General features: G+C 37.6%; 1 protein-coding gene and 1 pseudogene across 7 annotated transcripts in view; one reads left to right on the forward strand and one right to left on the reverse strand.

Moving 5' to 3' along the window:
* Positions 1–15,216, reverse strand: part of KANSL1 (KAT8 regulatory NSL complex subunit 1) — a 179,018-nt gene that overhangs the window by 88,084 nt on the left and 75,718 nt on the right. The window lies entirely within an intron of this gene.
* Positions 1,125–1,182, forward strand: LOC142862306 (uncharacterized; annotated as a pseudogene).

The following is a 15,216-nucleotide window of genomic DNA, read 5'->3' on the forward strand; positions in this document are numbered from 1 at the left end:
ATATTCGTGATTCATAAGAGGAGGTCAAAATATCAACATTAACAGGAGTTTGGAAGAAGTTGACTCCAACCCTCACTGATGACTCGGAGCAGTTCAAGACTTCATTGGAAGAAATAATTGCAGATGTGGTAGAAATAGCAAGAGAACTAGAATCATTAATAAATGTGGAACCTGAAGATATGACTGATTTACTACAATTTCATCATAAAACCTAAATGGAGGAGGAGTTCTTATAGATCAGCAAAGAAGGTGTTTCTTGACATGGAATCCACTCTTAGTGAAGATGATGTGAATGCCAGTGAAGTGACAACTAAGGATCTAGAAGATTACATAAACTCAGCTGATAAAGCAGGGTTCAAGAGGACTGACTCCAATATTGAAAGAAATTCTACTTTAGGTAAAATTCTGTCAAACAGCATCATACGTTACATAGAAATCTTTTGTGAAAGGAAGTGTCAATTGAAAATATTTTCTTAGTAAGAAGGATAATCTATTTCCCCAACTTCATATAAACAAGTTTTAGGCCTGAGTCTTCCACAATCCTTTCCTCTAAAACATATGAGTACTTACTCTAAAAAGTACTTAACTAACTTGGATATTTAGCTCCTAGGGTAAATAGGAAATAATAATGTGAAAATGTTTCTGGCTGTACCACACAATAAAATTTGCCCATCAATCTTTCCTTCAAAAACTGGTCATGATCATTAGACAAACCAATAACATCCAGCTGGACTATGATGCCAAAAAAGGAGAACAGAGGGAAGCCAAAGGAAATTCAGGAGGTAATTTATAACTAGCTTTCATTAGACTCACAGACTGAGCCTAATCAGAGGTCAGATGACAGAACGGGATTATGGAAGCCATTATTTAAACAATCATTTAAATAATGTCTTTATAGAACACCACCAACTTCCCCATAAGAGTTCAAAAGGCTATTTTCGCTCCTCACAAAGCTCAGAGCAGCAAGATTTTCTGAAAAAAAAAAATTGAATTCTGTGTTCTCTTCAGAATCTTCCTTTTCTAATAATAGAGATATTAAATCAAACTGGGAGAGAAAAAGAAAAATAAATGAGCTGAAAAACCTGTGTTCGTCATCTTTAAAATGGCATCAAATAGTTTTAAAGAAGGGTTACAATTCTTTTAGAGTTTAGCAGGTTTTCTGGTTTTTAACAGAAACCCCACACACATACGAAAAAAAATAGTTTTAAAAAGTAAAAAGTTGGCCGGGCGCGGTGGCTCACGCCTGTAATCCTAGCACTCTGGGAGGCCGAGGCGGGCGGATTGCTCAAGGTCAGGAGTTCAAAACCAGCCTGAGCGAGACCCCGTCTCTACCATAAAAATAGAAAGAAATTAATTGGCCAACTAATATATATATATATAAATCAGCCGGGCATGGTGGCTTGTGCCTGTAGTCCCAGCTACTCGGGAGGCTGAGGCAGGAGGATCGCTTGAGCCCAGGAGTTTGAGGTTGCTGTGAGCTAGGCTGACGCCACGGCACTCACTCTAGCCTAGGCAAGAAAGCGAAACTCTGTCTCAAAAAAAAAAAAAGTAAAAAGTCGATGATGGAACAGAGTACTATTCTCTGTAAATTCTCTACTACTATAAAACACTTCCCAAGCCAGTTACCAGTGGAAGTATTAATACCTAATGAGTTGAGAGCAACATAATACTTCACCTTTGTGTATACAAATTTAAAACAGACCACTACCATAACTACATCAAAGATACCCAAAATCCCCTTTCCTAATTCCTACATGCCCCACAAAGGTCCTGCTTGATCTTGCTCCTCCCTGTGTCACCAGCATCTCTGGAAAAACATTCTCAAAGCCTCACCTTTCTCTTTTATGTTCTGGCCACACGGTAAAACCAAAGAAGAGCTCCTTGGTAGGCCCTCTCACAGAACCCTTTATTTGTGCTTTGCTATACTCATTAGTTATTTAAGCATTTTTTGGATGCCTAGTATTTGTTTCAAGTAACTTCTATTATACTGGTAAACAAGACAAAACGTATAACTGGAGACAACTGATGCTCCTGAGGTAAAGAGAGAATTTTTAAAAAGCCAAAAAAAAAGTACACATAAAAAATGTCATTTGTGACAAGTGTTATAATTAAAAGAAAACAGGGTAAGAGGACAGATAGTAAAGATGTCATTTACAGTTGAAGGTCAAGGAACACCTCTTTTTCAAAAGTGGGAGAGATCTGAACAGAGTGAAGAATGAACCAAGCTGATAGGAGATCTGGAGGAAAGCTTTCCAGGCAAAGGGAATAGCAAATATATAGGCAGGAATATACTTAACTCGTGAGTAAGACAACCAGTACGGCTGAAGCACAGGGAACCAAGTGGAAAGTGATAAAGAGGATATCAACGAGGTAAACAAAAGCAGACAAAACTTGGATCCTGTAGGGCCTTACAGCCCATGTTAAGGAGTTTGAATTGTAGTCCCAGAATAGCAGAAAGCCTTTGGAGAAATCTGAGCAGGAACATGGAAGTGTTATCAAGACACTGTAGATGATCAAATGCAGTGGCCATGTTTGTCTTATTCAGGTCCTCAAACACAGAATAGTGCAGTATGTTCTAGTTTAATTAATAAATTACCTATTTATTTCCCAACAGATTGAAAATATGGGCATTTATTTTTGGCTGGCAAATACTGAGGGGCAGGGGGTGTCAGCCATAAAATTTAAGCACCTTAGGAAAAGAAAAGAGAGTTTAAATAAGAGGGAGAGAGAGAGCTAGGCGCGGTGGCTCACGCCTGTAATCCTAGCACTCTGGGAGGCTGAGGTGGGCGGATTGCTCAAGGTCAGGAGTTCAAAACCAACCTGAGCAAGACCCCATCTCTATTAAAAAAAAAAAAATAGAAAGAAATTAATTGGCCAACTAATACATATATAAAAAAAATTAGCCGGGCATGGTGGCACATGCCTGTAGTCCCAGCTACTCGGGAGGCTGAGGCAGGAGGATTGCTTGAGCCCAGGAGTTTGAGGTTGCTGTGAGCTAGGCTGACGCCATGGCACTCACTCTAGCCCAGAAAACAAAGCGAGACTCTGTCTCAAAAAAAAAAAAAAAGAGAGAGAGAGAAAGAACTGTACTTACACTGAGCTTGCAAATTCAACTCAAAGCACCACCTGTCTGAAAATTGAAAATATATATATATATATATATATATATATATATATATAAACTGCTCATTTTAGAAAATAAATCACAGTATCTGAGCAACAGTGTTTTATTGTGAGTTACAAGATTGGCTACACCATCTGACAGGATTACTTATATTGACAAAGACCAACTAGAGTTAGAGGTCCTTGGAGCCCTGTGATATCAGGAATCTGGTAAATCAGTCATAAATCAAAGAAACCTGTACTCTTTTTAAAACAGAGACAACATAAGTTTAGCAGTAAAGTCTGTTAAATGGGAGATTGGAAATTATCTTTTCTTCTGAGAGAGATTCTCTGTTTCCTGGGCTAGAGTGCCGTGGTGTCAGCCTAGCTCACGGCAACCTCAAACTTCTGGGCTCAAGCGATCCTCCTGCCTCAGCCTCCTGAGTAGCTGGGACTACAGACACTCGTCACCATGCTGGCTAATTTTTTTATATATACACATACTTTTTAGTTGTCCAGCTAATTTCTATTTTTTTCAGTAGAGACAGGGTCTCACTCTTGCTCGGGCTGGTCTTAAACTCCTGACCTTGAGCAATCTGTCCACCTCAGCCTCCCAGAGGGCTAGGATTATAGGCATGAGACACCAAGCCCCAGCCTCGGAATTATTTTTAAAATAACTCAAAGCCTATTCCAGGTATTTGCAAAATTATAAGATTATATTTCTATGTTTTTGAATAAGATTTGGATTTGACATTCTCAGCTTCCCTCTGTGGGAGACGGAAAGGAGGGAAAATTTGCTTTTCTTCAAGAAATTTATAGGACTCCACAAAAACAGAACTTAGGAAAGCATTCCTTAATTGTGGCCTTACATGAGAATCATCCAGGGAGGCTTTTAAAACTTGAATACTGGAGACCCACCCCAAATGAATTTAATTGGGGGTGGGATCTGGAATTTTTTCTTAAATGTTTCCCCAGGTGGTTCTAATGTGCAGCCCAAGTTGAGAACCACCAACTCGTAGCAATAAAGATTAAGTTAGAGGATTTAAATAAAAATGTTTTAAAGAAACTAAACATTTTCTCAGCCAACAAACTCAAACTCTCATAGTAACACGAGGTCATACTGGGCATTCTGGAACATACATAAAAGGACTTAGAATTGTAAACGGATGTTTAATACATACTCCATTATACAGCTCAGGCAAGGATGGGATAAAATATTTAAAAAGAAAATACTTCTGTTAACCCCACCATATTCTTTCCCAGGGCTTGTATTTTTGAATTCTAATAATACCACAGCAACAAACCTCGAAAGCCAATTCAAGATGTCTTCTTCCTGTAATGATGCTGCCTTAGATCTCTACAGAACCACAATTACTGCAGCACAGCTAAACACATCTACAGCCAAAGAAATCTTTACATCAAAGATAAAAACCCCAGTTTGTCCCTCCTCTTTCCCCTCCCTCATCACTCATCAAGAGCTAACTATGAACATGTGTGGTTCATTGTACCATTTGCAGGGGTTACAGGAGTGAAATTCCCACTTCTCAGCTGCAAAATATTTCTTTAAGAAATTCTATGGAGCACAAGAATAAATCGAAATTTCAATAAACTGACAAACCTTCCCATTCTCCCAATCACATGAAGAAGGCTGCCACAGTTACTTTTTCAGTTACACTCAAAAACCTTCTCTCCTGATTTTAAAGCACAAGCTGATTTCACCTCATTATAAATGTTCAAACTTCCACCAGTTTTATTTTTAAATGTCAGAGAAGTGACATAATTTCTATCTATGTTCAAGAATATATTATAAAAGAGAACGGAAACTTAGCATGGTTTTTACACTGATTTAGACCCTTTTATAATGAATAAACTGGTTGTTAAAACTCAAAGGTGAATTGGAATATAAATAAAATATGGGTAGCATTCTAAGGCATAGTGTTAGGCTGACAATCTCCTTTAAACATCCAGTCTCTGGAAATCTGAACTCACAACACAGGACCTTTTACATTTCAGATTTATATTATTCAGCTAACCAATTAAGCATTTCCCTCAATAAAATTACTTAATTACTATTTTATCTTATTTTAATCATGCAAAAGCAGCAAAGTGGTAAAGAACTTGAATGTCACAAATCCCATGACTATTCAAAAATAACTGATAGGCCGGGCGCGGTGGCTCACGCCTGTAATCCTAGCTCTCTGGGAGGCTGAGGCGGGCGGATTGCTCAAGGTCAGGAGTTCAAAACCAGCCTGAGCAAGAGCGAGACCCCGTCTCTACTATAAATAGAAAGAAATTAATTGGCCAACTGATATGTATATAAAAAAAAAAATTAGCCGGGCATGGTGGCGCATGCCTGTAGTCCCAGCTACTCGGGAGGCTGAGGCAGAAGGATTGCTCGAGCCCAGGAGTTTGAGGTTGCTGTGAGCTAGGCTGACGCCACAGCACTCACTCTAGCCTGGACAACAAAGCGAGACTCTGTCTCAAAAAAAAAAAAATAACTGATACACCCTAAACATTAAACCTAATGCCTAGTATGTATCTGCCAAAAATATTACAATGACAATCCATCTTCGTCATCTGAGCACTATACAGTAATGAAAAGACAGGTTCCATATCCTCAAAAAGTTATAGATTTGACTTAGATAAGGCTAAAAGATAGCAATAAAACACACAATAAGGGCTTAAGTCAAGCAGTACAAACTAAGTTTTGAGTATTAGTTCTCAGCTTGGAGTCTCAAGCATTATCAACAAGAAAAACTGTTGGTAAGCCAAAAAAAAGTAAAACTATTATGTGGGAGTCCTAAAAACTTGAGAAGCCAAGGCTAGAAGCCCTTCACATGATCAAAAGTCAAGTCAAGGCAGTCTCAACTTTGCCATTTACTTAGCAATTGTGTGGCCTTCAACAATTTACCTAACCCTTTCAAGGAGGATAACACCTACCAATTTACCAATTACCATGAGAACCAATGAGAGAATGCATATGCAGCACTTTGCACAATGCCTGACACACAGTCTCAAATACTGGCTATTATCACCCTTACTGTTAGACAACAGTAAACAACCTAGTGAGGGCAGGGACCTTCATATAATCCAATTATCCAGTCCAGTGATTCTCAGGGGTCGTTCCCATCAGCATCACCTGTGCACCTGTTAGAAACACACTCCAGTGCTCCACTCTAGACCCACTGAATCATAAAAGAGGGATGGACAAGAACTAAATCCTGAGGCACTTCAACATTTAAAAAGTAAGGAGAAGGCCAGGTGCGGTGGCTTACGCCTGTAATCCTAGCACTCTGGGAGGCCGATTGCTCAAGGTCAGGAGTTCGAAAGCAGCCTGAGCAAGAGGGAGACCCCCGTCTCTACCATAAATAGAAAGAAATTAACTAGCCAACTAATATATATAGAAAAAATTAGCCAGGCATGGTGGCACATGCCTGTAGTCCCAGCTACTCAGGAGGCTGAGGCAGCAGGATTGCTTGAGCCCAGGAGTTTAAGGTTGCTGTGAGCTAGGCTGACGCCAGGGCACTCATTCCACTCACTCTAGCCTAGGCAACAAAGGGAGACTCTGTATCAAAAAAAAAAAAAAAGTAAGGAGAGAAGGGCCAGAAATCTTTGTGTGGGGGCAGAGGGGAGGATGGGATACACATCCGTTGAGATCAGGAATCTGGCAAATCAGTCATAAATCAAAATAATGAAATACTATTTTGTCATAAAAAGGAATGAAGTATTGATACATGCTACATCACGTATGAACCTTGAAAACACAATGCTAAATGAAAAAGGCCAGACACTAAGGGCCACATATTATATAGTTTCATATTTATATGAGATATCAGACATAGGCAAATCTATAAAGAAAGAAGGTAGATAAGTGGTTGCTAGGGCCTGGGGGAAGGTAAAATTGGGAGGCATGACTTGCTAATGGAGGGGCAAAGGGTTTCTTTTGAGGATAATGAAAATGTTCTCAAATTAATGGTGACAGCTACACAACTTTGTGAATAGACTAAAATATACTTTTAAAAGGTGGCTGTCATGGTGTATGAATTCTATCTGAATTTAAAATAATAATAAATCTTAAAAAATTTTTTGACTCTTCATTGTCACACCAAAATGTGAATTGATAAGTCTGGCAGTATACAGAATGGTTTAACACTAAAATCATCTGGTTTTCAAAAAGATATTTAAAGATAATTGGAAATTTAGCATGTTTGACTTTTTTAAATTTTTTATTGCAATATATAAAGGTTACCATCTTAACCTTTTTTAAAAGTATATAATTCAGGGATATTAAGTATATTCATGACATTGTGCAACCATCACTAACATCTATCTCCAGAACTCTTCATCTTGCAAACTGAGACTTTGTACTCATTAAACAGTAACTCTCCATTCCCCACCCCCTAGCAAACCACCTTTTCATTTTCCATCCCTCTGAATGTGACTACTCTATACATGTGATACCACATGTAAGTGGAATCACAGAGTATTTGTTTTTTTTATGACTTGGCTTATTTCACGCAACATAATGTCCTCAAGGTTCATCCAGGCTGTAGCATGTGTCAGAATTTCCTTTTTAACGCCAATATTCCATTGTATGTATAAGCCACATTTTTTTTATCCATTAGTCTATCAAAGGACACCTGAGTTACTTCGACTGACTTAATTTTACATGATAATGTTCATGAGTAAATCAATTTATTATGAATAAATTAGATTGTGCTAATATTTGCACAACTCTGTGAATACACTAAAAGCCAAAGAACTATATGCTTTAAATGGGTGAATTATATGGTATGTGAATTATTTCAGTAAAGCTGTTTAAAAAAAGCACATCTCTCTCATTCTTACATTAAGTTCATCTAAAAGGAAGTGCCAAATAAGATAAAACATAGCCTAGCACAGTATCTGGACATATGAGAAAAATAAAAGTTAGTTCCCATACATAATCAGTTGGAAGTATTTCCATTGCCCAGCACTGCAACTGTCCATTTTATGTACTTTATCTGGCTAGTATTCTGAACTGAGTTAAGAATGAAAATCCTTTAACAAGTGATCTGGCAAGAAATTCCATTAAGGAAGGAGGGCCACTCAAGGGACACCAGTAATTTTAGATAATTCTAGGGTAAAATTACCTATTAACATTTGAGTGCTGTCATAATGAACTGAATATTTGCAAAATGGTTTAACTACTTTCTTCTTGTTCCTTCTCCATTCTTATAGGTGCATATACACCTGTGAGACTCTTTGCCTTAAAATATTAATTTCATTATATCAGAACCCTGAAAAAAAAAAACACTCCTATTGCTTAATGGATATAGCATTCCTCAACTCCTTGCCCCAGTCTTTGCAAACCTGCCACAATCTCCCTAACCAATGCATTTCACGTAGCCTCCCCACTGACCTACCATAATTCAATAATGGCAGCTCTGCAATCCAGCCATTAAAAACATTAGTGTCATTGATCACTAACATCACTTATATGGACTAGGAAAAAGGAAGAGCTACCGTTATATGCTGTAAGTATATTTTTATTTACTGGCTGTGAAAGAGAGAACTTGTAGTCTCTGGTCACAATCCATTTCCTGGTAGATGGTTTAGCTATCCATACTTAACTAAAATCTATCCTCCTCAAACTGGGAAAGCGAACCAGCTCAATTTTCAAATAATGAATCTATTTTTCATGAGCTATTCATATCCAGCCAGGGCATTCAAATCACCATTTTCCTACTGACAATGGCTCAACTACTTTTCACATAAGTGTTCAGTGCTATAGCTAACCCAGCTTGGAGGACCAGAGAAGAAACTTAATCCGAGAGAAAGAAACATGGGTTGCTAGAGAAATACAACAGCAACTTTATCATTCCGAACCTTTAATTAACTTTCTATGTGTTAAATGTTAAATGCATAACAGGCCAGAAACTCAGATACAGCGTTCCAAGAACAGTGACTGATTCTGCATGTTTGTAAAAACAGACAATGTATGCAACTATTAACTAAAGCATTTCTCTCTTTTTTTAACCTATGAAGCTACAGCTGGATGTATTTTTCTTTACAAGACTAAACAGTATAACTACTAAACATTTTAAATTGAAAATTGATTATCTGGTTCTCTGAACTGAAAATCCTTTTATGTTCCCACCTGTGAAAGTGCAAAACATGGTGAAACAAATGCATTAAACCCAGTAGGTCTTGGGATAGAAAATGTCCATGTTTAAATTCAGAGGTTAAGAAATAGGCCCTATACTGAAATTCTGCCACTAGAATTATTTCACAGAACCCTAGATTTAGGTAATCTGAAAGACAAGAAAGTAGCCAAAGTGTCATCTTTCCTGAAGGTTGTCAACACTTCTAAATCGCTGGGGGTGGCAGGGCCTGCTTACAGGTCTAAAACAAATTCTTCTATGCAATACCTTAGTTTACAAATGGCCTATCTTACACTAAGCTCAAAATATTCCACTGGAGGCCGGGCATGATGGCTGATGCCTGTAATCCTAGCACTGTGGGTGGCCTGGGCAGGAGAATCGCTTGAGGTCAGGAGCTCCAGACCAGCCTGAGCAAAAGCCAGACCCAGTCTCTACTAAAAACAGAAAGAAATTAGCCAGGCAACTAACAATAGAAAAAATTAGCCAAGCGTGGTGGTGCATGCCTATAGTCCCAGCTACTTGGGAGGCTGAGACAGGAGGATCGCTTGAGCCCAGGAGTTTGAGGTTGCTGTGAGCTAGGCTGATGCCATGGCACTCTAGCCTGGGAAAGTGAGACTCTGTCTCAAAAAAAAAAAAAAAAAAGGAACAAAAGAAAAAGAAAAGAATCTACAGGGATACGGTGGAACACTGGATGCAAAATTAGAAAAAGATGGCCATTTTCAACTTAGACTCTAAAAAGCAAAATGGAATACAATTACAAATGTGGCTCTTTGATGTCAGGGTTTTTTAACTACATCAAAGTGTTAAAGAGTATGTTTTTTTTAAAAAAGTCAAACATCACTTTCCAAAACCCTTTACGGATTATGCTCTCCCAAATAAATTAAAATTTGAAGAGAAGATGCAAACTCTTTCCTTAGATCACCAAGAATAAAGTCCTGACGGTTCCACCCTCTTCTGAAAAGATGAGGGCTAGTTAAAGAAAAATTAAGCAAACTAATTGAGTGCATACACATCATATTAAAGCTGAGAGTCTCTAGAGTTTATGGATAATCTGTGTTTCTACAGTTCAGTTCAAAAGGCCAATTGCACAGAGACAAAATGGAGAAGACTATATATACCTAAGAAAAAAAATGGTTTAGGTTGATGGCAAGCTGGATAAAGTAGTTAAAAACCACAACGATTATAAAGTATTGTTATTCAGAGTGGGGGTGGTAATGACTACTAGGGTGTGTAATACTAATCAAGCCACAGAGGGATCCAGACAGAAACATGAAGAAAAGTAACAAGAATGGTCCATTAGATCTAAAAATGGTTAAAAGATACTAGGTATATTTAGATAGAAAACCAAAGCATGTGACATTCATTAAATGAGATAATCCACATTAAAAGGTATCTGATAAAATGTACTAAGCTAGTGGACTGTCAGGTAAATAGTAGCTTACAAATACTTGAGCAGTTATGAGAAGATATTTCGAGAGGAGGGGGTAAAACTACCACCAACACAGAAGTTTCAGAAATAATTTTTTTTCTCACAGAAGAGTAAAGGCTTTCTAACAGTTGCTATTGGCCAAAGAAGTGGTGAATTCTCTGTTTAATCCAAGTATGGACAACCCTTTGGGAAAGTTACTATAAAGGGCCATATGAGTGCATCTGTGCTATATTCGTGATTTTGGTTCCTAGTCTGCAACTAACAAATGTTAGATCACAAGCAAGTATATATTTACCCAGGCCTTAGTTTCATCATCTATAAAAGAGATGTTTAACCCAGGTACCATCCAAAGCCTCTTAAAACACCTAACAAAATTGCATGACTCTTAAGACCATTACTTTTGTAAAGGAGAAAAATAAAGCCATTTGTATTGGAGCACATGGATTAGCTAGATTTAGTTTTCAGGCCATAGAACTATCACCTCATGGCTAGCGAGGTGGCTTACACCTGTAATCCTAGCACTCTGGGAGGCCAAGACAAGAGCATCACTTGAGGTCAGGAGTCCTGAGACCAGCCAGAGCAAGAGCTAGACCCTGTCTCTTGAAAAAACAGAAAAAATTAGCTGGGCGTGGTGGCGCATGTAGTCCCAGCTATTCAGTAGGCTAAGGCAGGAAAATTGCTTGAGCCCAGGAGTTTGAGGTTGCTATGCGCTAGTCTAGCCCAAGTAACAGAGAGAGACACTGTCTCCAAAAAAAAAAAAAAAAATCCAAAAAACTATTACCTCTAAAGAAAACATGGCCAGTATTTTAAATATGGTGGGATAATTTTTACCAAAAGCAACAGCTCATAGAAGTCTTATTTTAAGAGAAATGTAACCATACCACCATTAGTGCCTGCTGACTTTCACTTACATCATCTTCACATTTTAAAGATGTTCAAAGTCACTACCAGTGACTTTGTCGGATTCCATGGGAATTTAAATCACCAGGATAGTTTTAACTTAAAATATCACCTGACATAATTTTTCTCAGCCTACTGCAAAGAGTAGGAGGTGGCATACATATATAATTATATACAATTATGAACTGCTTATCAAAAATAAATCATTTCCTAATACTACTTGTAATTATTCTAGTTTTTTTTTTTAAGTTTTTTTTTTTTTAATGGGATCTTCCTATGTTGCCTAGGCTGGACTCAAACTCCTAGGCTCAAGTCCTCCCACCTCAGTCTCCCAAGTAGCTGGAACTACAGATGCATACCACCCACCTGGCTTATTCAAGATTTTTAAAGTAGAAAAGAAACAAAAAAATGTAAATTAGTATTTTTGCTATTTGCCAGCAATAAAAATATCTAATGCGATATTATGTACATAAAAGCAATTTTAAAAAGTACAAATGCTCAAGAATACCCTTACAAAACAGACTAAATGAATATAAAGAAAACTAGGACAACCTGTATTCTGGATGGAAAAATATTCTTTACAAATGAAACTGTAGGTCTGATGTAACTTCAAAAGTCCCAAAGGAAGTAATATAAAAATAAGTGGTTGTGAGACAGTAGTCAGCTATTTAAGAAACATGAGTGGAGAAGACTTATTTTATTTAGTTCCTCATATCACAAAACAAAAAATGTTTTGATGGATTGAATGGTTAATTTCTAAAAATAAAACATCTACAAGAAAACAGAAAAAGAATTCTCCCATTAATATATGGAAGAATGACGAATTTCCACTACCTTAGGTTGAGAAAGAAATCTCAAGGGAAAAAGATCAACAGACAAAAATCTAAACTATTTATAATTTGTATCTTGTCCAAGTTTGACTCCAATATTTTAACAAAGGATTAATATCTCTGCTTCAAAGAATCATAACAAGACTACTTTAAAAATATTATGCATACGAGATGTTCAACTTCACTAATAATTTCTAAATGCAAATTTAAGTAAAGATAGTATTTTTTACCCATCAGTATAGCAAACATTTTTAAAGGATCATTCTCCATGCTAATTGGAGTGTGGCTAAACAAACAACACGTTATACTGCTGGTATGAACACAACTGAGGACCTTTTTTGGAAAGCAACCTAACAAGATGTATCTGCAGTCTTTTGATCTGTTCACATCCTCTTTTATTCTTAGATTCTGAGAATCTAAACAATACAAAATAAATACAATAAGAGCTGTATGCACAAACAAGCATTAGAGCAATCCAACAAAAGAATAGTATAAGTATATAGTAAAGGAAATTGTTTATACTTTGCTTGTCATACTATGCTCAATCCAATGAATTTCTAAGAATGGCAAGTTTATAAAACTACTTTAAGTACACTGTAAAGATGTGCTCAGTTACAATATACCCAAACCAGAATGCCCTCAAAAGCCATGAGACAAACTGAAACTACAGCACCTTCAGATGAAGTGAAGGGAAAAACAAAAGTAAGATGCAAATATTTATTTAAGAGCTAAATGCCAGGCATGGTAGCTCACGCCTGTAATACCAGCATTTTGGGAGTCCCCAGGCAGGTGGGGTGGATCGCTTGGGGCCTGGAGTTCAAGACCAGACCAAAGAATATAGTTAGACTCTGTCTCTACGAGAAAATGAAAAAATGAAAAATTAGCCAAGCATCGTGGCGCATGCCTGTAGTCCCAGCTACTCTGGAGGCTGAGGTGGGAGGATTGCTAGAGCCCAGGAGTTGGAGGTTGCAGTGAGCTATAAATGCACTACTGCACTACAACCTGGGCAATGGAGCTAAAACTACATCTCTTACAGAAAAGAAGAAGAGCTAAATACCATATATGTGTTCATAAATTAAAACTCTCAAAGCAATTCCCAAAGTTTAGTATCTTCCAAGTAGAAAAGATGAGAAAACTTGAGGTCCAGATGGTTGACTGATGTACCCAAGACAACAGAGCTAGTGAGCAACAGAGCTAAAACTTGAAGTCTAATTCCAAATCATGTGTTTTCTATACTACCCCAAACAACAAAGGGAATGTTTTTCTACAGTGGCATTACAACAGACCTAAGTAACATTAGAGGTGAAACACTCTGCTTCACATGTCTGTGGTCCTGTGTTTTTTATAAGGAGTTTTTATTACTATGTCATCATGGGGAAAAATTTTTTTAAATTAATCTGAAGAAAGGATAAAATTATAGTACTATTATTCTGAAGGAAATACTTACCTTCTTTCCAAGTCCTGTGTAGATTCAAAATCCCTATTATTTGTAATAGTAGGTGCAGCATGCACACTTCTAGATTTCCTATGGTGTGCCAAAATTCTAGAGATAACCAAGTAATGTTTGTTGAATGTATGAACACACACACTAATGTAAAACAGAACAAGAGATTCCAGATTTCTACCTCAGAAAAAGAGGCCTATAACAATGAACTTCTGAAATACCAGCAGGCTACTAATTGCATATACAATTTTAAACTAAAGAAAGTTGAACCAACTCTGTGCCAATTCCTGGGGCTTGATAAATCAACTCTTAATACAAAAATATATACTAAGACTCAGCACTCTTTCTAATCATTTATGAAAATAAAAGCACATACAGACAGGTTATGGTGAAACTTTATAAATAGCCACAAATTGCCAGTGTAGACTGCTAAGTACATAATCTGTATATGACAATGTGCTCATGGGGAGCACTATCTACAAACTAGAGACACCTCCCCACCCCAAAAAAATATACTTAGGGAATACTACACAGCAAAAGATAAATCTCAAGAATGGAATGGAATTAATACCCTTTAGAGAAGCTGATGGTGTTAATTTTGCCTCTGCAACCTCCTACACCCAAAAAGAATGATAATGACACTGCCCTTAGCTTTCCACATGCAAAGAGAGAACATTGACCCTCCCAGGCCAGAATTATTACTACACCTTTTTCCACAAAAGATGGAAGGCACACAGTAGATGATGACTAAATAAAGTATCAAAATAAATATTAATTTGCTTAAAGTTCACTAGGAGTTGGATATTCTAAATTGGATTTCTGATTTTTTTTTTGAGACAGTCTCTCTCAATTTGTTGCCCAGGCTAGAGTGAGTGCCATGGCATCAGCCTACCTCACAGCAACCTCAAACTCCTGGGCTCAAGCAACCCTTCTGCCTCAGCCTCCCGAGTAGCTGGGACTACAGGCATGCACCACCATGCCCAGCTAATTTTTTCCATCTATATTAGTTGGCCAATTAATTTCTTTCTATTTATAGTAGAGACGGAGTCTCGCTCTTGCTCAGGCTGGTTCAAACTCCTGAACTTGAGCAATCTGCCCGCCCTGGCCTCCCAGAGTGCTAGGATTTCAGGTATGAGCCACTGCACCCTGCCGGATTCCTGATTCTTAACACTGAGAATTAAGTCCTGCTCGTTAGGTGGTAAAAGGAGAGGGTTTGGCTAAAAATAGTTCTTTTAGGGTTGACAGACAAGTACTACACAAATTCTATCATCCCACCCAAAAATTTGCTTCTTATATTCTTCTTTTAACCCAGTCTACACACAATGAAAAGCCATGGGGACTGGTTGTGCATGAAAACAAAGAACTTTT

The sequence above is a fragment of the Microcebus murinus genome, chromosome 18 (assembly GCF_040939455.1).
Source record: "Microcebus murinus isolate Inina chromosome 18, M.murinus_Inina_mat1.0, whole genome shotgun sequence".
In the NCBI taxonomy this organism is placed as follows: domain Eukaryota; kingdom Metazoa; phylum Chordata; class Mammalia; order Primates; family Cheirogaleidae; genus Microcebus; species Microcebus murinus.